General features: G+C 46.1%; 1 protein-coding gene across 11 annotated transcripts in view; it reads right to left on the bottom strand.

The window, feature by feature from the left end:
• Nucleotides 1–22,586, bottom strand: part of HMBOX1 (homeobox containing 1) — a 129,911-nt gene that overhangs the window by 90,873 nt on the left and 16,452 nt on the right. Inside the window, exon 1 of one of the 11 annotated variants that reach the window (XM_048517163.1) lies at nucleotides 17,045–17,294. The exons of the other annotated variants lie outside the window; for them this stretch is intronic. The gene's annotated coding sequence lies outside the window, so the exon portion shown is untranslated. Of the gene's footprint in view, nucleotides 1–17,044; nucleotides 17,295–22,586 lie in introns of those variants that run through there. 11 annotated transcript variants of the gene reach the window in all.

Raw genomic sequence — 22,586 nt, 5'->3', positions numbered from 1 at the left:
CAAGGTGCCACTGTATTTAACTTTAACTGTACTTAAACCAAATTCTCTCTAACCTCTACAGCTTCCAAAGGCATCTGGAAAAACCGGCCCGCTTAGATGGCCTCCATCTGCTAAACAACGTAAGCCAGTTTGGTTCTTTCTGACTAGCTAGTGTGCCGTCTAATTTTAGGATCTTGAAAGCTTGGTTCTTTTTCTCAAATGAACGCTGGGGATCCAAGCCAGTTAATGGGTCAAACATGTACTCAGTGGCACGCCCAGAATCCAGGTGCAACAACTTCACCAACCAGGCAATATGGCAATTGCAAGTAGGTTTTACCAAAGGAGATGACCATATATACTCTGTCTCTGCTAACAAGATTGGTCAAGGGTTTGGGTGAATGAAAGGGAGAAGTGTATACTAATAACCAGCCACAACAGTTATCGTTCTGTTTGATGGGGGTAGTAGTGGTAGAGGCATCTGATGCAAGCAAACCAGAACTCTGACTGGGGCTCCATCCTCTGCCCTGTCCTACCCTGGAACACCCCCGCCTCCCCCCTGGAACGCCCTCGCCACACCCCCACAGGGCGTGCAGCCAGTGCGGCGGCCAGTGCGTTGCCCACCGCCCACTTTGAGCTACGCCTCTGCTCCACCCACCATGCAGCATTGGGACAATTCCAACGTAAGAACTTCTGATACAGCCCCTTCGGCTTTGAGCCCTTCCCCTCTGCACAGAAACACTGTATAACATAAGACTGCTGGTATGGTTTATTCCATGATGAAGAAGGAGCAGTTTTCTGAGGCTTGCCAGTGAAAAAGGCACCATAGCCATCGCGCGCCTCAGTGAAGGCACCAACTGTTTTGGCAGGAAGAAAGAGGCGGTGGAATAAAGGTCTCCCTTTGCCACCCATTGGCTTGCAGGGCAAAAGGGGAGGGGGGTTGACTCACACAGACACAGAAGGCAATCAACACTGAAGACAAAAAATCTGCAAAAAGCGAAGAGCCTGGAGAATTTGGGGCACTTTCCTGACGAGGCAGGAAAGATACTGGGACAAAATGGCCACAACTAACTGACAAGAAGTGACCAAAGTACCTTTTCCTGCCTCTCTGACGGATGGTGGAGAACACCCACAAGATGGCCTCCACCATCCAGGAAAGCAGTATACATTTTTCCAGCGCTTAGGAGTTTTTTCCCCAGTCTGTGCCTTATTACAGTGTTGATTCAGGATCTAGTTAATGTTTAGAATCCAATCACAAGGGCCAGCAGTTGGGAGTCCACCACCTGAAACGGGTTTTCATAGTCAGGAATGGCTCTCCTGAAATCGTTGCACAGCTGAGCAGGAACACGGAGGCCATGACATAGTCACCCTTTTATATTTCAAATGTGGGAACCGCAGAGCAAGAAGAGATAATAAAGACACATTTAAACAACAAATGAGCAATCGTGTGTGGTGGAGCTGTAATTCCTCGACCCAGGAAAGCTGAAGAATAACACCAGGTAATATAATTATTATTCACAGATCATAGACTAAGCCACTACATTTTAAATACAATTAAACCCAGCCTCGTGATCTGTCCACTGGACAAAACAAATCTGCAAAAATAACCCTCCTTCCTCAATATTTTTAAATTATGTTTTTGATGGGTTTTTATAACTGCTTAATTTATATTGCTTTGATTGTGTTTCTTTTGTAATTGTTTTATTTGCAGTACAAGCCACCTTGAGTTCCCCAGGGGAGAAAGGCATTTAATATTTTTTAAAAATAAATATTTTGCACTCTCTCGAGTCGGTTTAATACTAGTTTTTAATGACTGCTCTTCCTCAGAGTGATAAAGAGGTGCTAAAAATTGACTGGTGCCCCAAACAATCTGCTTCATAAGACAACAATTCCCCAAACTCCTCCTCTTTTTGCCATCAAGTCCCAGCTAACTTATGGCGGCCCTGTGGGATTTCAAGGCAAGACACATTCAGGGGTGGCTTGCCACTGCAGTATGGTGTAGTGGTTAAGAGCAGGTAGATTCTAATTTGAAGAACCGGGTTAGATTCCACACTCCTCCACCTGACTAGCAGAGACTTATCTGGTGAACCAGATGTGTTTCTGCACTCCTACATTCCTGCTGGGTGACCTTGAGCTAGTCACAGTTCTTCAGAACACTCTCAGTCCCCCCTCCTCACAAGGTGTCTGTTGTGGGGAGAGGAAGGCAAAGGAGCCAATAAGCCACCTTCAGTCTCCTTACAGGGAAGGAAGGAAGGAAGGAAGGAAGGAAGGAAGGAAGGAAGGAAGGAAGGAAGGAAGGAAGGAAGGAAGGAAGGAAGGAAGGAAGGAAGGAAGGAAGGAAGGAAGGAAGGAAGGAAGGAAGGAAGGAAGGAAGGAAGGAAGGAAGAGTCTGGACTTATATCCCCCTTTCTCTCCTGAAAGGAGACTCAAGGGGGCTTACAAACTCCTTTCCCTTCCCCCCCTCACAACACCCTGTGAAACGGGGTGGGGCTGAGAGAGCTCCAAAGAACTGTGACTAGCCCAAGGTCACCCAGCTGGCATGTGTTGGAGTGCACAGGCTAATCTAGTTCCCCAGATAAGCCTCCACAGCTCAAGTGGCAGAGCGGGGAATCAAACCCGGTTCCCCAGATTAGAGTGCACCTGCTCTTACCCACTACACCACGCTGTGTAGTGTATAATGTGTAGGGTATAAATCCAAACTGTTCTTCTTCTTCCTCTGCATAGCAGCCCTGGACATCCTTGGTGGTCTCCCATCCAAGTACTAACCAGGGCTGACGCTGCTTAGCTTGCAAGACCTGATGAGATCGGGCAAGCCTGGGCTGTCCAGGTCACAGCAAGACTCCTTAGGGAAGGAGGAAAAAAATGTTAAAACTATAGTGATTGGCTTGATAATGATGGTCTTCTCGATTATCTTTCTTCCAGGCTGCAAACCACAAATGTCAGCTTTTGCCAGACTCCACACACAACCCAGCACTGCAGCAGGTGCAATTTATTTTGCACAGAAAAGGGCTTCAGTTAGTATTTCCAATAGTTTTGAAAGTCGAAAAGTCCCATATTTTAAATTGAAGTCGGAAGCTGCTGTTAGACTAAAATTGCCCAGGCAACGTGAGTAGGAAGATTGAAATGTTGCTGTTAAAAAACAAAATCAATTCAGAAACCTGATAAGCACAACTAAATGCTGCCTGTTCTTCACACAGGCACACCAATAGTAGGAGAGGAGTTGAGAAGCAATTTGAGAGGCACATGCGAATTTGGTCTTAAACTCAAGGCATGAGTTTGGTAAGGCTGTGCACATTCACAAGATTCCTACTCTCTGAGTTTCTACAACACGAACATGTACCAGAAAACTACTCAGCTGCTTGACAGGCATAGAATCATAGAGTTGGAAGGGACCCCAAGGGCCATCAAGTCCCCCTGCAGGGATTGGACTTGATGGTCCTTGGGGTCTCTTCCAACTCTATGATTCTGTTTGTCAATGGCCAGCCTCTGTGAAGAACCCTGTCCCACATCTCCAGCACACGGACCCCACTGCAACACCCCCACCCCCCAAGCATTGGCAGAGACAATAGCAGTTGCCGGTGGAAAAGCGCTGTCTAGTCACAATCAATGTATGGCGACCTCATAGGGCTTTCAAATCAAGAGATGAACAGAGGTGGTTTGTGTTGGGGTGAGATATTAATATTCATAATCAAAACCCACACTTAGCAAAATAATGCAGCAAATGCAAATAGAGCCAGCACCCTGTGAGTGAAATTTTATAAAAAGATCCTTTACTATATAATACTAAATAGGAAGGATATACATGAGTAGAAAATAAACAATTTTTCAGACTAAGCTGCACCTTAGCTACGTAGTGACTAGTGCAGGAGAGATCAGACATGAAAGAGACTGGGAAAGCAAAGAGCAATAACATTTACCCAAAGCTCCCCCTTTTCTGTGACACGTTTTCACTGATATCCAGAGGCGGAGCTACCAGGGGACCGGGGGGGGGGTGGTGCGTGTTGCACTGGGCATGCGCCTGGGGAAGAATTCCCACACACACACTTACCTTTGTGAAGCAGTGCAGACTGGAGGAGCGGCCTGTTCTCTTCAGGCTGAAAACAGCCTGGTGGGAACTACACTTCCCAGGAGACCTTGCAAGCACCAGGGTAAGGCGGGGGGGCAGGTAAGGTGGTATGGTACTATGGTAAGGCGGGGGGACAGGGCGCTGCGTGGGGGGGGGCGGAAAACACAGGGTGCGCACCGGGCTCACTCTGGCCCAGCTACGCCTCTGCTGATACCCAATGGTCAAACAAGCATTTCACAAATTATGCACAAAAATTATGCACAAATTATTCACAAAAAACCATTTACATTCTAGAAAGTAGCCTAAACTCATGTCCAGTTTGTTACAAGGTAATTTAATTGATCTGGTAACAGCAAACAGCAAGTTAACTCTTTCATGACAGGGGTGGCTTTTTGACACTGCATGCCTCTGTGTAGCAACCCTGGACTTCCATGGTGGCCCCCCATCCAAGTACTAACCAGGGTGGTCCCTGCTTAGCTTCTGAGATTTTGAGGTCGGACTAGCCTGTGTTGGAGTCAGGGCAAAGTGATGCTAGTGCCTCCTAATGCTGTAGTGAGAGAAAGAAAAGCTACACTGGTGTTGAAACTCGATCAGGATGTCTGCCTCCAATGATCACAGGCAGCATCTTCCTTTCCTACATCAGGTAGAGGATCACACCCACTCATTTACTCGTCTGGAACAGCATACAGGATCAATAAAGATTGATTTTTTTCTCTCTGATGTTATCTGTCCTTTCCAGGGAGCTTCAGTCATCCAGTAGGCAGACAACAAGATCCCTAAAGAACGGCCAATTGCCTCGTCAAACAGGCACAGACAGTGCAGAGAAAACAAGACTTCAAACAGAAAATCCAGTTGGGGATCCCATCGGCCTTTAAAGACTGAGGCTATAGTTGCGCTGCTGGCTGTCCTACCTGTTGTGTTATGTAGAGATGTAGAGCATTTAGCGAAGGACACAGAGCACCACGTGAGTGGCGTCAAATCTTTCCCTCTTATAGTAGTATTACAGGAAAAGGGGCCAGGCATAATGCAATCCAGCTCTATGTTGGAGCCATATGGAAATGATTTTAGTCAATAAGCAAGTCCTGGAGGGAAAACAGAATAGCAGAAATAAAATAAAAAGGACATAAGAGGGCAGGAAACCCAGCCGCTGAGCTGAAAAACTAGATCTTCGCTAACAACAAGCCTTCTGCAAAATTGTTTTCCCTTCTTCCCAGCAGCGGATTTCACACCATTTTGAGTTTCCTCTTATTTCAGTTCTGCAGGAATGTTCTGCAGGAATGTTCAGAGCACAAAATCTCCACTGCTGTACCTTATCTCACAGAAAGATAAAGGCTCGATGTTGAATTAATCCGCAGCCGCTTCCTGCACCTTCTTTGTATTGAAAGGTGATGGTAGCCATCTTAAGGAGCCCAGAAAAAAATTATTGAAATTGGAAGGCTTGAGTTTTGAAAGAAACAGTGGGTGGAGAAGAATCCCTAGGTGACCTCTGAGGAGAATGCAGTTAAAACTGCTGTGAATAGCTCAAGGGATTCCAGAGGTAGAGGAATTTTCACCTGTGGTGGCCATTTTGGAAAAATGGGGGCGGTGTTTCTGATTTTTTTAAAAAACGAGTAGTGGAGGAGAAGGAGGGGCCACTGAGCAGCATGCAGTTAAAACCACTGTGACAGCCCAAGGGATTCCGGAGATACAGGTGGTCTTATCCATGGTGGCCGTTTTAATATTGGGACTTGTTTTCTACAGTACAAGCATTTTGCTTTCACTTCAGCCGAACAACGCAGAACAGTATTTTTATCTTTTGGTGGGACAGAGTATAGTGGTGGGCAAAAAGCTGCTGTTTGCTAATTTTGCACGTGTGGCTAACAAGAATTAGATCTTTCTGTGCTTAAAACTAGAGGTTGACTTCCAAGGGAGAAGCAGGGAGAGTGCTGGCCAGGAATTGCTACATGTCACTGGCTGAAAATTGGGATTGGATACTCCCACGGTACGGCTTGGGGACGGAGCTACTTGATTTCTTGCTTGCCCAGTCAAGGGTTTCTGGAGAACCACGGCCTAAGCTAGGAGCCAGTAATCTTTGACAAGCTGACGGTTTGTACGTGGTAAAGTTGGTCCTAAAAGGTACTTCCCAACCATCCTTCCTCTTAAATGCTGACCTTAACAGGGCCTTGGCCAGGCTCGGGGGGGGGTGTCAGGGGGAAGTGACGCTCGGGGACGACTCTTTGAGAGCCCTCCCCCACCTTTCATCGCGGACTCAGGGGTGGGGCTTGGGGCCGGCTCGGATGGGCACTGCAACGGCAGGCTGGCTCCTGGGCCAGCCTGCTGCCACGACATCTGTCCAAGTCACCCCCCTGCAGTCTCCCTGCAGGCTGCCTCCTGCCCTCGGACACCTAAAGTCAGAGCAGGCCAGTTCTGTCTTTAGGCGCCTCCGCCACACTGGGCGGGGTGGCAGCACTGGGAGGGGGGGCAGCAATAGGGCCTCTTGTCCCATGCTGTGTTCGTGCAGATACACCACTGGCCTGACTCGATATAAGGCAGTGATGGCGAACCACCCGAGACCCCGAGTGCCCAAGCATTTAACCCAGGAGAGCCACTTATTAATGGCAAAGTGCCGAAACACTGACATTCAACCTGAAGATGCACTGGGGTTTTGGTTTAGGAAAAGTGGTTAAGCTCTGAGGCGATGCGTTACTCGGGAGTAAACTTGGTGGTAGTTGTTGGCTTGGCTTTGAAGCGGCAGTACACGGCTCTTGAGGCGAGAGACGACTCCCGCGACCCTGGAGAGAGGTTTACTCAGAAGCAAGCCACGTGCTGACGCCCCAACTGAGCTTACTCCCCAGGTAAAGGATCGCGCTTTGGTTCTTTGCATGAAAATCAGTAGGGGTTTATGTAGTGCTGTGGAGGGTTGCCTATACGGCTCGTACACAGAAAGACTGCCTGAACAGGAAGATGGCGGAACTAAAACAAATGCGGAAGTTTTGCTGAAGTATAGGCGAAATATAAGGCATCCCCCAGAAAGTGGACTGGTTCATGCATCACTGAATTGTGTAGTAGTTGCAATAGCAGGTGGATTCTAATCTGGAGAATCAGGGGTTTGTTTGGAAGCGTGATAAGCAGACAAGAACACAGAAAAATAAGACATCCCCTGAAAATAAGACATAGCACATTTTTGGGAGCAAAAATTGTACCAAGACACTGTCTTATTTTTGGGGAAACACGGTGGAAGGAGGACAGAAGAGTTTGCTATCCCCCCTTTCTCTCCTGCAGGAGACTCAGAAGGGGCTGACAATCCCCTTGCCCTTCCCCCCTCCCAACAAACACTACTGAGAGGTGGGTGGGGCTGGGAGAGCTCCGAGAAGCTGGCCTGACTAGCCCAAGGTCACCAGCAGCAAACGTATTTGGAGATTGTGCAGGCTGTCTAGATTTACCCGAGAAGCTTGCTCACTGGCTCAGGCGGCCAGAGCTGGGAATCAGAGCTCCAGTTCCTCCCAGATTGGAGGTACTTACGAGCTCTTGACACTCCCTACGCCACTGCTGCTCCTTAGGACTTCTCTGTGACATGGGAGGTTGGCAACGGCCAGGCATGGCGTGGTGTAGTAGGTTCTACCAGGTTTGGCTGTCTTCGAGCCCAGCTATTTAGGCCATTACTAGAATTGACATTATTGGTGGGGCAATTCCCCCCCCCCCACATGATAGACTTTTCTTTGTTTGTGGGTACTTGCACAGAGGAATCTGAGAACCTTACCTCCTGGCACCAGTTGCTTTATGGGATTGCATGCATCTTTATTATAAAAGGTATCTTTTGTGGGTTTGTTGCTGAAGAACCTAGAGAAGGAATAGAGTATAACCTCTTGGTTTGTTGGCTCACAGTCCCCAGCTTTCCAAAACATCTTTATGAGCATTGTTCCTTATTATTTATTATTATTTTATTGGATTTCTATCCCACCCGTTCCCAACTAGCGTCGGGCTCAGGGTGGCTCCCTATCCACAGTGTATAGATGCCGAGTTCCTTTGTAATACTTTACCTCAGACCTGTTTTTTCCATGTTTTTTCCCTGGTTCCTCCTTTTCTCTGCTCCATGACTGGTTTTCTGGGCTGCTGCTTTTCAGGCCACTGTCTACTTCGCCTCACTTCTATAGCCACTCTGTGACTCAGTGTACCTTGCTAAGCACTCTGTCTATCTTTCCATAGACCACAGCGTAGAACTTTGTCTGGTGTTGTGCTGAGCCCTCATTCTCTTTTTGTCCCTTCATCCCACAGTTTTCCTTCTGCTCTTTTAGTTTCCTACTGCCTGGAAATATTTCTCATCACTCCACAAAGCTATTGCTATGACTGGTCTTGTGTGATGTTTTAATCCAGAATAAAATGACAACTTTTATTTCTCTAAAAAGGAGCTGGACTTCAAACAATCCATCTGTTTTGTTTCCTGAGCAATTGAAATGTTTATGAACGTTCTCTACTGTTGCATCAGTTCAGCCAATCAGTTCCAAAATTTTCACTGGCGCAGTCACAACACAATCTGGATGGAAGAGGGACAGAAATTCCTGTCTATTCTCAACCTCTATCATTCTACATAAATTCCCAGGAGAGCATTAATTCTGCCAGTCACACAGCAGCAAGATTGCAGCGGGCAGTATATTTTCTCTGATAATCCGGTTGTGTATGCATTCCTTGTGTAGTTGTGGCTGTAAGTGCTGTACACAGACCGGAATTATTGATGTTTGGTACCAATATGTGCCCTCTCCAATACCAACCCCGAATTTGAGGTAGTCATAGAAAACTTTGGAGAGGAAAAAAAATGTTGAACAAGAAAACTAATTTTAACCATGAGCTTTTCCCATAATACTTGTCTAACTGGTGTTTGCGTAAACTGGTTAACCTTTGGAGTGGCAGCTTAGACTTTTTCATGAAGGGATGCCTTTTGTAAACAGGATTGCTTTCTCGGTAGTGGTTTCAGCTTTTTTCTTTTTCTTTTTTGCAAACCTTCCCGGATATTTGCGACTTAATGTATAACCGCAAACCCTTGGGTTGCGAGTCTGACCTCTGAGATTTCCAACAGGGACACGTTCTATAAATAATTCTCTTGTGTCCGTCATGTTGCCGCAGACCCGCTCTGCCACCGTGTGCCTTCTCCTTTGAATTCAGGGTCTAGCAAGGCTGTAGCTCAGTGGCAGAGCGTCTGCCTTGCGTGCAGAAGGTCCCAGGTTCAATCCCGACTTCTATCGTTAAAACAACTCGAGTCAGAGGTGATGTGAGACTAGCCACTGCCACTGGACTGGACAACACTGACCTTGACAACCTAATGATGCAACTCGGCAGAAGCCAACTTCATGTGTGTTAAGCTCCTGTGAAGTTAGTGCTGAACTCAGAGCCCAGTTCTTAGCTGAGCCACTGGACAGAGAGTTGCCACCTTCATTTAGCGTATAACTTATCAGCTAATGTTAACACTATTGGCGTGTTGACTGGCAGCATTAAGTTTGCCACTCAAGATCTGGCTGGCAGTTTCAAATGTGTGAATAGTCAACCTTCATCTTTATGCATCACTTGTCGTTGTTCTTCCTCTCAGTTTTTTTCCCCACTCAGACTCTGTGACCTTTTTCTACTTTTCCTCATTCTTCTATTCTTCTGGGCCTCTCTTGATTTCAGAGCTCCTCGCTACCTCTTTGGGCCCGGTACTCCCTTTCGTCTGCTTTCCCATGCGTCTATTCCAGCGATGGCGAACCTTTTTGAGTGCCCAAATTGCAACCCAAAACCCACTTATTTATCGCAAAGTGCCAACACGGCAATTTAACCTGAATACTGAAGTTTTTGTTTAGAAAAGACGGCTGGCTCCGAGGCGTGCGTTACTCAGGAGTGACCTTGGTAGTAGTCGGTGGCTTTGCTTTGAAGCAACTGTGCAGTTCTTCCAACGGGTGAATCACGACCCTAGGAGGGTTTACTCAGAAGCAAGCCCCATTGCCAGCAACCAAGCTTACTCTCAGGTAAAGGATCGCGCTTTAGTTTAACAGCGCTTAACAGGGTTACCTACACTACTTCCCCAAAACTAGGTCTTAGGTTTAATGCTAATAATGGAGCCCAGCAGCCCAGGCCAGCCTAGATGTGTGGAGGGGGCACTCTGCTTGCGCATGCCCACAGAGAGGGCTCTGAGTGCCACCTCTGGCACCCGTGCCATAGGTTCGACATCACTGCTATATGACTTCTGGGGTTAGATGGAACCCAGATCCTGAGAGAGCTGTGGGTACTTCAAACTATCAATTCTGCCAGGTGTGGCTTCCTCTGCCACTGCAGCATTGTAACTTGGTAATCCCAAGAGGGCAATGAATTCCAAGAAGAGGGAAGGACTGGATTTCATGTATTGATTCAAACTAACCGGCCAGGTCTTTGTTTTGCAGCCTTCTCGTAACAATAGAACCACACAATGAAGTGACTAACAGTAGCTTTGAAACAGACAAAAATAAGTCCTCCTTCCAATAAATTTCGAACTAAGGCACACAGAGGACAAAATAAGATACAAGGACTGCTGCAACAGGGTGAAGCTGCAAGTCACAGAGTACCAAAATATTGAGGACATTACATGAAGAGGACCAATGCATCATGCAAGGGTGTGCATTAGAATCATATAATCATACAGTTGGAAGAGACTGCAAGGGCCATCAAGTCCAACGTCCTGCAATGCAGGAACACACAATCAAAGCACTCCCAACATGTGATCATCCAGCCTCTGTTTAAAAACCTCCAAAGGTTTTTAACCTCTACCACTTTCCGAGGCAGCGAATTCCACTGTCAAACAGCCCTGACAGTCAGAAAGTTCTTCCTAATGTTTAGATGGAACCTCTTTCCCTGCATCTTGAATCCATTACTCCATGTCCTAGTCTCTGAGGCAACAGAAAACAAGCTTGCTCCAGAGGTGGATCCAGCAGGTTCTCACAGGTTCCCGAGAGTAGGTTACTAATTATTTGTGTGTGCCGAGAGGGGGTTACTAATTGGTGATTTTGCCACGTGATTTTTGCCTTAGTTACATCCCTCCTCTGCTCCTCAGCAGTAGCGCGCAGAACTTGAAGTAGTCTAGCAGGAGGTGCACTGGCATGCGTGGCAGCCTGCAGCTGCGTGCATTCGTTTTCCGCCCAAGAACCGGCACAGCAGCTGCGTGCTTGCCACAGCCCCACCCAGAAATGCCCCACCCCAGAATGCCCGCCCACGCCCCCGTCATGCCCCGCCCAGCCCCATTGGCGCTACGCCACAGTTTGAATCCCACCACCATGGGAACCTGTTACTAACATTTTTGGATCCCATTACTGGCTTGCTCCCTCTTCGACATGGCATCCCTTCAAATATTTAAACTTAGCTATCATGTCTCCCCTTAACCTTCGCTTCTCTAGAATAAATATCCCCAGGTCCCTAAGTCTCTCTTCGTAGGGAATGGATTCCAGACCTTTAACCATTTTGGTTGCCCTCCTCTGGAAACGTTCCAGCTTGCCTATATCCTTCTTAAATTGCGGTGCCCAGAACTGAACACAGTACTCTAGGTGAGGTCTGACCAATGCAGAGAAGAGTCGTACAATTACTTCCCTCGATCTAGACACTATACTCTTATTGATGCATCCCAGAATTGCACTGGCTTTTAATCAGAGAAGAAGCCTTTGGGCAAAGAGTCCCCTATAAACCACGTCTTAAAGAAAGCTTTTCTTTGACGTGTTATTTCTGCTTGCCAGGGTGCATGAAAAATTGCACCAATGCCAGTACAAGGTCGAGGTACAGTCAACCTTGATTCATACAAATATAGTACTCACAATTCCAAACTGATGTTCCTGTCCTCTTTTGTTGCTTTATTGCACAGGCTTCTAATTTGTTGAACAGGCTTGACACCAGCTGCCCACACCCATGGTGAGTAACAATGTATTTAGGGAATTGGGGTGTTGTGCGGTTTCTGGGCTGTATGACCCTGTTCTAGTACCATTTTCTCCTGATGTTTTGCCTGCATCTGTGGCTGGCATCTTCAGAAGATCCAGCCACAGATGTAGGTGAAACGTCAGGAGAAAATGCTACTAGAACAGAGTCATACAGCCCAGAAACCGCACAACACCCCAGTGATTCCGGCCGTGAAAGCCTTCAACAATATATTTAGGGAATTTTCTGTATTTTGCAAGAATGTGTTTACTCTTTCTTCTGTGTTTTAGACTTTAGTCACAAAATATCTAACATTGATACAAAAACAGAAGGTAGACTAATAAACGTTTCCATGGGCTAATAATGCTTGTGGACTTACTTACATGGCATGTTAAAGACGGTCCAACCATGCCTAAATTATTAAGGACAAAGAACTTGCAAAGTCACTGTTCCAACTACTTCCTCCCTTATCAAAGCCTTGACCCTTTAAAAATAAGAAGTGAGCACATACATTCCTCACAGATAAAATTATCTGCCAATTTTCTTGTCCAGGGATGCTTCCGATTATACATAATACTGCCTACAGTACAATTACCTTTCGTTCTCTCCCCTCTTCCATGGAAGCTGCATTAAAGTTAGCAGGATGCTGAATGGCTCTAAATTCATAAAACAAACAACTCACACGGAGCCTACAATCCTGACTTTAGAAAACCCGCAAACATTCATCCCAGAGCAATGATGATCCAGTAAAAATTAAAACAGAAAGCATACACAACAGAGAATTTTAAGTGCAGTGTCAGCCAGACAGACAGAATATGGTCATTCCAGAGGGCAACACAGATTAATCTGCATTTCAGATCTGTTACAAGCTTTGGTTTAAAGTTATTTTCAAAAACACATCACATCACTACTACTTCGGGTTAGGTTCCTAGCCATGTTTTTTCATATGACAGAATGAGCTTCCACCTGTCACGTCTTACTGAAGACCCCCATTTCACACACATGCATATACACTATTCCTGTAGGTCTTCTGACCTCTAAGTGGCTCAGTTTTAAGGGACCACAGACAGTCATGGCAGGAGAAGGGAGATGGGGAAAGTTGTATCTATGCATGCCACTCCACTTGAACTTAACAGGATCTGAAACTGCAGACCCCAGCAGAAGGGGTTCCCAATAGACAGCAAGCTAGAGGTTTCACTTCAGTTGCAGAAAACGTACTGGTCTACTTTAGTCACATCCCAAAGAAACATCAAAGAATATAGCCAGGACGTAAAGAAGCACCTAGCTGCATTTGTCTAACACTCTGTAGAAATTGTCTTTGCTCCATTTCAGATATGTTTAAACCCAAGAAATCCTGAGCTGGAAAACAGAATTGGGCTAGATGTCCTAAGGGTATTCCAAAAGGCTCCAATTGTATTTCCAAGTGGAATCCAACAGTATTAGAGGGGGTGAGAAATGTAGCGTTCAAAAGGCCAGAAGGTGAAAGAGACAGTCTTCAAAACACCAATTTTCAGCCAAGCCTTGAAACAGCACATTGGTCATGGCCAACTTTTGGAATATGAGTAGAATATTAAGATGGGACACTTCTATCACCCACACTACACCAGATTCTGGGCTTCAGTTACTCCATATTATCCTGCAGTCAGTACAAATGTACTGTACATCACTATAGAATGGTACTGGATTTATTTCCACAGACATACAGCCAGAAGCATCTACTGAGGTTCTTGTCCAACCTTCTCCTGACATGCCTCCACATACAGCTGCCAAAATGCATGGAAGTCCGTGGAAAGTCACGCTTGCCTGCACTATAGAAGCCAGTTCGCATGGAGAAGCTCACCCTCCGATTTGGTCAATTTAGTGCAATACGCAATGGTTTTTTTTAAAATGAGAGATGCTATTATTTTTAGTTATTCACACATAAACATCATCTGTGATTGGCTAGCAACATGTTGCAGATCTGCGTTAAGAGATATGAGACTGGAAAAAGTCCGGACCCACATTACTTGCCAGTATGGCCCTTAGAGCAGCGGTGGCGAACCTATGCCACGGGTGCCAGAGGTGGCACTCAGAGCCCTTTCTGTGGGCACATGTGCACAGAGTTCATCATGTTGGGGGGGAAATCACCCCCCCCCCCACACACACACACACATCTAGGCTAGCCTGGGCATGATTTTTTACCTGGGAGTAAGCTTGGTTGCTGGCAATGGGGCTTGCTTCTGAGTAAACCCTCCTAGAGTCGTGATTCACCCATTTGAAGCGTTGCACAGTTGCTTCACCAAGCTTATTCCCGAGTAACGTATGCCTCAGAGCAGACCGTTTTTTCTAAACTAAAACCTCAGTATTCAGGTTAAATTGCCGTGTTGGCACTTTGCGATAAATAAGTGGGTTTGGGGTTGCAATTTGGGTACTCGGTCTCGAAAAGGTTCGCCATCACTGCCCTAGAGTATGGAACTACTTGGCCCAAGAGCAGCATGTGCCCTCTTTGGCCTTCCAAAAACCTATGAAAACGATTTTATCCTGGAACGTTTTAAAAGTCTATGCTCAAACATTATGGTTTAAATCGGTGGATTTAATTAACAACTGAAGTTTTTATTGCTGTTGCACTTCTCACTTAGCTTCTATGCCAGTTTCTTCTATTGTTGGCTGCTAGGTTTTAGATTTGACACTCTCCATTTAATAATTTTAAATTATTTTTATGTTTTAATTTCGTGCTGAACTGCACTGTATCGCAGCAGAAGACAACAGAGGAATTAACAAGCATGCACATTTGGTGACTTGTTTTATAATCATGTCTAATAATTTATTTCCATTTTTCAGGGATCCAAACTGACTTACATTGCAAAACACACACATACAAAATGGAACAACAGAAACCAACCAATATTCTTGTTTTGGTTAGAACTGGGGCCTAAGGGCTAAAGTCAAAGTGGATCATGAGAAAAATGGGGGTAATGAGCAGGACTTTGAGAGAGGAGAGAAGACCATTTGTGGTAGCCTAGAAATATCGCCAAATCCACAGGGCAAGTGACCACACCTTTGGCAACAGCCTACTAAATGTGCGATGTAAAATAGCCACCATGCCATATGGTCTCTTAATGAGCTGGCTTCACAGTCTGGTGGGCAAAAAAGGTGTGGCTCCATTTCCCATAGGGGATGATATCAGAGAAATGCCAACCCTGGTTGCCAGGTGATGGAGACATGTGTTCCGAGGTTGCTTGAGAACGGGTATGAAGTATAAAGTGGGGGTCTTTGAGAAGCAGCTTGTAAGGGCTGGGTTCAGCCAAGCCAAGGATGATCTCCCCATCCACAACTCAGCTGGACACCCATTAACTGTAAAGAAACAGAGTCCAGTTAACTACCCTACATCTCCCCCTGCCCGCTGCGGGAGACTTAAACTAACTCTCCATTCATTTGCCAAGTCCTGCAGCAACCTCCCCCTCAAGTTGGTTCACTGCTCATACATCCATAGTGTAACCAAACTCTTGCTTGCCAATCTGGGCACTGTTTGAAGTTCTGGACCTGCCTCCAGTCCTAAGTGGAAAAGGCACATACAGTAAAGCCACACTGGGAAACAGTACTGCCCAACACTCCTGCCTGGAGTTTACGGTCAGCCTGGCACGCTTCTGCAGGCAAAGATTTGTGTGCACTCTCCTTCCATGGGAGTTATTCAGTGGAACAACTCAAGGATCAAGTGGTCTGAAAGCAGAAGGGAATGTATATATTTAATGGGATGGTAAGTTACGGTAGCAATATGTAAGATCCATGCTGTATGACTGAAAGCAAAGAGGTGGACTGAAAGCAAAGGAGACAACCAAATGTACTTGAGTGTGACAAAGGAATGACACCAAAATTTATCAGAGTTATCTCTGAGAAATGAACCAAAGGAGAATTCATGAGCAACCTTAGCAGCAGCAACTGCTAAGACCTGTCTGGGAGGAGACAGACAATATCAGAAAAGCATCTGGACTCATTTACCTCTTCACCAAAACCAAACCAAAAAATCGGAAGAATTTCACCAGAAGAACTTCACAAGCATGTATGACTAACACAATACCTATCTGCAAACTGCATCCTGATATTAACATCGAACAGCCATTGGAAACTTACTGTGAATGGTCGATCTCCTCTGAGCCAAGGAGGACTTCTTGTGGGTGTTTCACACCGTCCAATCGGGGAGGCAGGAAATTATCTTTTTCTCCTTCCTGACTGTAGTGAGACTTCCCATCTTTCCTCAGTTGAGATACTCCTCAAAGCTGTCTCAAAACTAATCAAAGAACTGTAAACCCTGCTTAACTTGAGAACTAACAGCAACCATAGAAGGCAAAGAATACAACAGATAGGAGGTTGCCTTTGATTACCAACAGTGACATGGGAGGGGTAAGATGCCCTCTTGGCTCAAAGAAGAAGGACCAATCACAGTAAGTTTTCAACGGTCGTTCTCCCTCTGAGCAGTGGACATCTTGTGGGACCTCCCAGAACAGTGTCCCCAATATGGGTGAGTTATCATTGATCAACTTTATGTATGTGCTGTAGGGCTCTTCAGTTGACTGCTACATCCGTCAAACTGTATGTGCCAATTTTATAGTGTCTTACAAAGAAGGAGGAGGAGGAGGAGGAGGAGGAAGAGGAAGAAGAGGAAGAAGAGGAGGAGTTTTGGATTTATATCCCCCCTTTCTCTCCTGTAGGAGACTCAAAGGGGCTTACAATCTCCTTGCCCTTCCCCCCTCACAACAAATACCCTGTGAGGTGGGTGGGGCTGAGAGAGCTCTGAAAAGCTGTGACTAGCCCAAGGTCACCCAGCTGGCGTGTGTGGCAGTGCACAGGCTAATCTGAATTCCCCAGATAAGCCTCCACAGCTCAAACGGCAGAGCGGGGAATCAAACCTGGTTCCTCCAAGTTAGAATGCACCTGCTCTTAACCACTATGCCACTGTTGCTCCTGTAGATACTGAAGACCATGCAGAACTTTTGAAGATTTCTTCAACTGAAGCATTCTTACTCAGCACCACACTGTGCACTGAATGGGCTGTGATTCTAGCAGGTGGTTAAAAATTCTCAGCATGATAAGCCTCTAAGATACACGTCTTAAGGCACTTTCTGATGGTGCTGCTGGAGATACCTTTAACTAGGTCTGCTGGAGAAATGGTGTACCCCATGGAGACAACTTCTATGGTCCATTGATCACAGACTTAGCCGTCCTTCCACTGAGATCATCATCTTTTCCAGATCCAAATAATGGTAGTCGTGCCTGTTTAGGTGTGAGGTCCTGTTTGTTTCTGTCACTTCTGAGGATGAACTTCCATACTGTCCTTGGCAGAATTGACTTTTGTTGTTCCGTCTGCCTCTGCAGTTTCCTACTTGAACATCTGTAAGGTAGAAATGAAAGGAAGTATTCATACCTGGATGTCTGTTCTGGCATTACAGTTTCTATGGCAGAGCCTTGATCTTATCCATGAGGATTTTGTTCAAGGCTTCACCGAAAAGCTTGTCTTCCTGGAAGGGGTAAGCTGCTATAGTGGTTTCTGAATGGTAGTCGGTGGGCCAGGTATGGAGCCAGAGCATACCTCAAGTTGCTGCTGCTGCTGCCATGACTCTGGCCAAAGAAGGTGAGAGCATCAAACGTAGCATCCACAGTAAAAGTTGTAGCTTTGCGGAGATGATTGGTACCCTCACACAGGCAGAAATTCCATTCAGGAAGCAGTTGTAGCATCTTACGTGTCAATACGATAGCTACAACTGAAGCCATGGTCATGGTCTGAACTGACATGGCTATCCCAAATGTGAACACCATGCTCGGACAGTAGACCCAAAGACTGGAGGGCTGCCACTGGCACATCCAAAAACTGTACCTGTTGGATTTCATTAGCATATGCGGAATAGGAATTGCCTATTGGCCATAGGCTTGGCCCTTTCGGGCCTTAACTGAGTCTTGAAGAACTTGGGGAAGGGAAAAATGTTTTTCTCCGATCTTGAGTTAGGGAAGAATTCCTTATGACACTTATGAGTTGATGTAAGGTTCGGTTTGGCCTTCTCCTCCTCCCCATGAGAACCCTTTAGATCAAAGGCTGCTGAGGTGAGGAGATATTGATAATCCTTCACCTTAAAGAAGAACATAACCTGCCGGAAAGGGAAAGTAACCAGGCGCATGCACATTGCCCCTTTGTTCACTGGTTGGATTTACTCCCAAGGAAGTCATAGGACGATCTGCCAACATTCTGGAGAGATTTGCAGCCACTCTGCCGATGCTGGGGCCCACAGTGGCTCCTGCAGAGTAAAAAGAGTCTCTGGTGACCATTTTGTTTTTGCGTGTTTTTTTGGCACATTTTTCAGTTGGTTCTGTTGCCTCTGCCATTTTGTAGAGCAGTTGGTGCCACGAACATGATGGCAGCAGCTTGCCAGGGTGTGTCCCATGGGTTGGTAGTTGGTTCAACAGTCAGGGTGGCCTCCCTATCCTCCTCTGACAAGAAGACATCTTCTTCTGATTTGCTGATAGCTTGGATGCCCAAGAGGAGCACCTTGCAAGTGGAGTAATCTGCATTTCCCTGCTCTTCGTATCCATGGGGTAGGGGAGAAGGGAGATGAATGAAAAGTGAAAGAGAAAGGCTTGGAACATGATAGATGATACAACTATAAGTATGAAAGGGAAGTAGGTATAGAAAGGCATAGAAAAAAATCACTAGAGTAGTGCAAGTTCTCCCCTAGTTAAGCAAGAAAAGAACTGGGGAAAGATTTACTCTGCTCAGAGGGAGAAAGACTGCCCTTGTAAGGGAAATACTATCAAGGGCCCTACTATTTCCCACACACAAGAGACCAGACAACAGCATGCCAGAGGCAGAGAGGCGGAGAAAACTAAGGGGTGGAAGCACATAATGGGTTTGTTCACGGCCACATGTGGGCATCATTTGATTACTAAACTATTTCCTGCATGCATGAATTGGCTCCAACAAAAACACCCCATACCAAGGTAGTCCAAGCGGTATAATCTGTATATACTTGCTTATTTTCCATAAATGAGCAAACCACAGGTAGAGCATACATAAGGGGCCTAAAGTACAGCCCTCTGGTCAGGGTCCTGGGCCCAACACAAGGACTTTCACGGGTACATTTGCAAGTTCCCAAGTGGGAACTATATTACCAGGCATGAGGAGCCTGATTCAGTTTGATACCACAACCTGGGGAGACAGTGCTTATGCCTTCCACCCGCATCACTTTTCCAGACAGAAACAGCCTCCGGGCAAGACTATTTGCTCCACTGGGGAAATCTTTGTGCACCCCACAAGTACATATGGAGCTCTCAATGAGGCAAATGGTGCCCCTGGGGCCATTTCAGATCAGGAAAAAATGGCATGGGAGGAAGGCTGAAGTTCTGCTTTCTTGTGCAGCCCAGTCCCTATCTGAATCAGGGGCCACGTTGCTGAGAATTGAGTATTTTATTTTTTTTTATTTTTTTTTTCGATTTATTATACCGCCCCATCCCCGTAGGGCTCTGTAGCCACCATGTAGTAACCCACCATGTAGTACCCTGAGTACCCATCAGGGAAGTTGAAAACCACACATGGAAAAGAATAATATGCAGTTGGGCTTACAACTTACGACTTACAAGATAACAAGTGTCTCTTGGTGTCTTTTGAGGCATTTATTTATTTATTTTATTAATGTATTTTATACCCTACCTAGTGACGTAGCGCCAAGGGGACAGGAGGTGGTGACGGTGGGGTGCGATGCACCAGGCACATACTGGTGCGGGGGCATGGTGGGGCATTCCGGGGGCGTTCCAGGGCAGGCAGGGCATGACAGGGGCACAGGGTGCACGCGTGCCCCGGGCACAGTTCACCCTCACTCCGGCCCTGACCCTACCTTCTCTCAAGGTTCAAGGCGGCTTCCAGCAATGCAAGACGTATACTTTCAGGAATCAGGGTTTAGCTCTGCAAGTTAATTATGGTTTCTCAAGGTTTCTCTGTATCTCTAGGAACTGACCCAGGATTAAGAAACAGACCATGGTTAATACTGCACAGGGTTACTGGTACAGTCTGATCACATTCCGATAGACCTTTTCCTCAATTTTCAGCTGTGCTGGACTGAGATACCAAATTAAGTCATGAGGCTGGCTGCATTTACGTGCACAACTCAAGAGTTTTTACAGCTATGTTTCAAGAGCTGCAACTGGTTGATTCAAGGTCACAGATAACAGCTCAATCAATGAGTTTCACTTCTTAAAAATAAGCAAAGGAAAAACAAGGGAACGTTGCTATCAATGCAGTGGAAATCAGAAAAAGGGGGAAATGCCCTCCTTGTCTATGGTGTTCTCCCCCAATTTTGGATCAGGTAGAAGGAGAACCTATCATATTGCTGCTAAAAGACTAAAGTAATAGGCAATAAATAATCCTTGCACAGTGCATGTTCACAACACACATTCCACTGTCTTACAGCTTGATCCTATGCATGTCTACTCAGAAAGCAATCCCACTAAGTTTGATACAACTTACTCCAAAGCAGTGGTTCTCAACATTCCTAATAGCACGACCCTTTAATACAGTTCCTCATGTTGTGGTGACCCCCAACCGTAACATTTATCAATTTTACAGATGGAGAACACTGATGCAGAGAGTCTTAGGTGACCCCTTTGAAAGGGTTGTTCAACCCCCAAAGGGGTCCCGACCCCCAGGTTGAGAATTACTGCTCCAAAGCAACCGAGAGGAGGATTGCAACCTTTGGTAACTCTCTCTAACCTAGGGGAGGCCAACCTATGGTGCTCCAGATGTTCATGGACTACAATTCCCATCAGCTCCTGCCAGCATGGCCAAATGGCTGGCAGGGGCTGATAGGAATTGTAGTCCATAAACATCTGGAATGCCATAGGTTGACCACTCCTGCTCTAAAGCCTTTGTAAAGTCACGAAGAACGTGTCTGTCAATGGCTATCAGTCATTCTACAAAGATGCGACATTGAGGCAGTCTCTAAATATCAGACTTCCCCTGTATGCTGTGCTGCTGGCACCCTTGGCTTAATTGATCATAGCACTTCAAATGAGTGTGGGTAAAATAATTGAAATTCAGTTCAAACAGGACTAACATAGTCAAAATGGAGGCTCTGATGGGGAGAGGGGGATAAAGAAATTGCCCACCTCCTAGATATTCAGGTGACTTCTGTGTTTACAGCATCCTTGACAAGCTGCACATACGTACAAGATTCTTGCTATTCACTATCCCTTACCATTGTCTTGTTTGGTGATGGCATCTTCTTGGCAACTTGGGAACAAGGGTTGCACTGGAGGATCACAGCAGAGGTCTTCCTAACTCAGCAATCTATCCTCTAAAGGTGACCAACCAGATGTCACAGAGAAGATCACAAGCAGGTCACGACAATGGTATCTAGCCCAAGTAGGCAGCCTCAGCACAGATATATCATTGTTATTCAAGGCAGCACCTTTAAGCTGTTGCTTAGCCCCTTAGATCTCAACCTCAACTGAAACGAAAAGCTTTTGTTTGTTCCTGTTCATTCATTACTGTTTTTTGCACCTTTCCTGGCCCCCGTTGTCTCCCCCTGCACGGTTAAAATGTAAGCTCCTTGAGGCTGAGATTTGCCTCACGTCACTTGGTGCAGCACCACACATTCATTATTTTTTCATTCAGATATTTATTCCCTGCTTTTCTCTCCAATGGGGAGTCAAAGAGGTTTACTTCGCAGTTCTCTCCTCTTCCGTTTTAACTTCACAACCCTGCGAAGCAATTTAAGCTGAGAGAGTGTGACTAGTTCAAGGTCACACAACCAGGGTGTGTTCTAACCACCACCCCACATGCACCAATGTATAGCAATCCTTCTGACCATCTCTGACAGCAGCCCCCCCCCCCCCCCACAACTGCTCTCAGTACACTGGACACTTTAAGAGCAACATGGCTCAGTTCAGGTGTGAAAGAGCTTCCTTTGCCTCAAATGCCTGTTCTTGACCTTGGGTTTTTCATTTATGAGAGAGAGAGGCTACATTTCTATGCAAGCTGGAAAAACACAGGCGATTTAAACCTCTCTTTTATTCAAAAAGGGACGAACAAGGACAGCAAAACGTAGCCTACCGCTTTTCCTGCTTTGCACTGGAAATTCTTGAGCAGCCCCTCTGAAACCTGACAGCTCCCATCCAGAGAGGGACTCACAGGGATGAATTTGTTCCTGGCATCTGATCCAAGTGAAATCCTCACCTATAACGTTCAGGGAAGCCATGGAGCACCACTGCTAGCCCTTTAAGGGTAGCACCTCAGGAAGTGATCATTTCAGAGAGGCACAAGATCATGCTGATGGCCCCTCCCCAGAAAAACAATCCTCTCTATTTAAATTTGGTTTTGCAGACGCTGCTTCTGACAATTTATGTTTGCCAGGAAACAAACCTCTCTACTCGTTTTGCTTTATGTCTAAGAACACAAAAATGCAAAGGAGGAGGAGATCACATGTCTTTCCCCCACCCCGAAGAAGAATTCAGTCCCCTGCCTTCACACAGATTACCTCCATGGATCACTTATCATAGAACCATAGAGTTGGAAGGGGCCATCCAGACCATCTAGTCCAGAGATGTCCAAATCTGGCACTTCATATGTTCATGGACTACAATTCCCATCAGCCCCTGCTGGCATGGCCATGAACATCTGAAGCGCCAGAATTGGACACCCTTG

The sequence above is a fragment of the Sphaerodactylus townsendi genome, linkage group LG01, assembly GCF_021028975.2.
Source record: "Sphaerodactylus townsendi isolate TG3544 linkage group LG01, MPM_Stown_v2.3, whole genome shotgun sequence".
Classification (NCBI taxonomy): Eukaryota; Metazoa; Chordata; class Lepidosauria; order Squamata; family Sphaerodactylidae; genus Sphaerodactylus; species Sphaerodactylus townsendi.
The sequence above is the reverse complement of the archived record's forward strand: the minus strand, read 5'-3'. Positions and strand labels throughout refer to the sequence as shown.